Below are 3,090 nucleotides of genomic sequence, written 5' to 3' on the forward strand. Positions count from 1 at the left end.
ACTCCAGTAAGATTCCTAAAGACTGCCGGTCTTTAGTCTGGGACTGTGAAAATCCTTTGGTGTACGCCCGGCATAAGTTGTGATTCCTGAAAACCCCTCATGGTGTGCCCGTAGTAACGTTAATGTTAGAAGAGCTTAGCTTAGTAACACCATGTAGTCTTACCTTTAATGATTTGTGTAGCCTTCGTTCTCGCCAGAGTGTATTTCTTGGCAATTGCTGAATCCGGGAACATGTCAGCCACACTACGGTTGAAGTCGTCCAAAAAACTGAACGTGACGTTATTTTTGGCAATTAGCATCGACATTTTTACCTCAGCTTTCAATATTTGGTCAGCTTCAGACGAGGCACGGTTCACCACGAATGATGATAAAGATGTTGTTCCTAGCTGACTCACTCGCGCGCTTGTGTTTCAGTGATTTGTCGTGCTGCGAAACATCGTTTTTCCCTCCATGACCAACACTGAAATTACAGCGACACATTTTGCAGTAGGCATAATTTGGACCTACATGGCTGCTTGTCAGGTAGTGGAAGGTGGTCTCCCATTTACTTAAATATCTGCATAATGTCCTCAGTTTTGGTTGGTGGTTAATTCGGTCCCGGTGATTTTGGCCGTCGGCGTCATGATCCATCATCACACTCATCTAACCATTACTATACTGTCCTTAAAGTTCAGACTTTCCGCTACTTTTTCCCTCTTCCTCCCGCCCGCCGCTGCAACTGTCTTCTTCTTCTTCGATAGTAGCCTAAGCTACTGTCTATATACTGCCACCTGCTTTACTGGAGGTCTAGCAACCCAAGTGCAAGCCACTTCACAGACACAGATAGTTGCGTGTTCTGGTTCTGAGTTAACACAATCAGAGCGTAAAAATACAGGATATTTTACAGGAAAATGCTAAAACGGGAAGACAGTGGGAAAAGAGCTAAAATACGTGAGAAACCCGGAAAAAACGGGAGGGTTGACAGTTATGCTCTCTCATGAATGAAACCAAACACCAATCAGCGCAGCCGAGCCTACTACCCCTCACAATCGCGCGCACGCAGGTTGTAGCCTACTTGTCAATGACGGGTACAATCTGCGGAAATCTGCGGAGGTTTCTGCGGAAGTCTGCGGGCGCAGATTCCGTGCAGGCCTGATTATGAAATACAAACAGGTACGATTTTAAAACAGTTTAATCTGAAATCAATATCTCCTATCCCCACAATTATTTATGTGGTGAAATACTGCGTAATAAGTGGTATGAATGACTGTATACCGTATCTCTTAAATGTCCGTCTAGTTTGAACTTGCCGCTGAAACTGCTCTCTCCGCGGAAGCTTTTGCGTTTAAAGACCTAATAAAATATTTCAACTCAGATCAATATTTTGTTTCTAATTATCTACTTATGTGACAAGTAACCGTGTAATAAGCAGGATAATGTACATCCAGCCGGTGGCTCAGCTGATCAACATACAATACAATACAATACAAAGTTTATTTATAAAGCACAATTTAAAAACAACCGAGGTTGACCAAAGTGCTGTACAAAAGAAGATAAAACAAACACAAGCTGTAGAATAAGTGTAAAACATAAAAGTAAAATCCTGAAACAGTAAGTCAAGGTATATTAAACGCCAAAGAAAATAAATGCGTCTTGAGGGAGGACTTAAAGGTAGATAAAGTTGGGGCAGTTCTGATATGAACCGGGAGAGTATTCCATAGTTTAGGGCCGATGACAGAAAAGGCACGATCACCTCTATTTTTTAATCTTGTCCTGGGAACTTGCAATAGTCCGGAGTTAGCGGATCTAAGTGACCTTGACTGAACATAGGGGTGTAGCAAGTCTGTTAAATACTGTGGTGTCTCATTACGAATGGATTTAAAAACAAACAATAGAAAATAGAAAAACAAACATCTCATCGGAGGTTATTTTGAGAGAACAAGCTGCATTCATGTTACCGTAACTCTTCAACCGTTTGCACTTTCAAAATTGCTCCTGGCAGTAGACATGCGCTTTTCGTCAATATACGGCTTATTATGGTAATTCCATGATTTCCACCAGCAAATAACAGCAGCTTTTTGGGGAGAGCGGGAAAAAAGGATTTAAACAGAGATACAAAGAGTGTTTTGGATTGCATAAAATAATAACTGAAACGAACAAAAACATTGGGAATGAAGGGGTACACAGCAGAAGATGCGATTGGGATTTGGGATGCGGCTGAGCGGGACTCTTTCACGCATCTTAGCATGTGGTGTGTGTGCATTGTCTATATACTGTATATATGTGTGTATATTAAAAATTGTCTTGTGAGTGAAAACTGCAACCCAGTGTCACAAAATGTTTTTTATATATGTATTATAGTTAGTTGTTCAACCTTTGAAATAAACGTTTTTGTCGAAGCGGCACAGTTAAAATAATTCATTTAAAGGGTAACTAAACCCTAAAACAACTTTTTTTAGTTAATGATCTGGAAGACTGGGGCTTTATTAGTGCTCTTCATTGATTCGAATAAATTCTTTGACATTTGGGTATAAAGTGTTTTAATTCTACAATATATGGTGTAAAAACGTGTGAGTGCTGCCCTCTTCAGGTTGAGCGGTGGCTACTGCAGTTGTACCGCGCCCCTTGCGCAAGCTCAACACGCCCTCAGCATAGCCTCAGCCCCTGGTATAAAAACATCTTGTTCCGTCAAAACCACTGAAGCGAGTCAGGAGTTGGAATTGCGAGTATTGAAAAAGATCAGGATAGCGTATATATATTTCTAATCACAATTTATGTTCCTATCTATTAGCCTAAAGTTAATCCTCTGGGGTCAACAAACGCGGGTCAACAAACTCTGGGGTCAACAAAAAAAATGTTTTGCTGGATTTTTTCACATAGCGACAAAATAGATTTATAATTATCTATTTCAAACCCAAAACAAATATTCTCTGTTTATGTAATCTGCATGAAAAGATAGAGATGTCAGTCGTTCTCATGGCAACTCATTATCTGCTAATGTGAACACGCCTACAGAGAGCGCGCGCTATTTACATCAACTCGATAAAACACATCAAGTTTAATCAGATTCATGTACTTTACATCGTCTTGCGACGCTGTGAGGAATAATAA

Source organism: Siphateles boraxobius, unplaced genomic scaffold, assembly GCF_051911475.1.
Source record: "Siphateles boraxobius isolate OS27281-9 unplaced genomic scaffold, OSU_SipBor_1 61, whole genome shotgun sequence".
Lineage (NCBI taxonomy): Eukaryota > Metazoa > Chordata > Actinopteri > Cypriniformes > Leuciscidae > Siphateles > Siphateles boraxobius.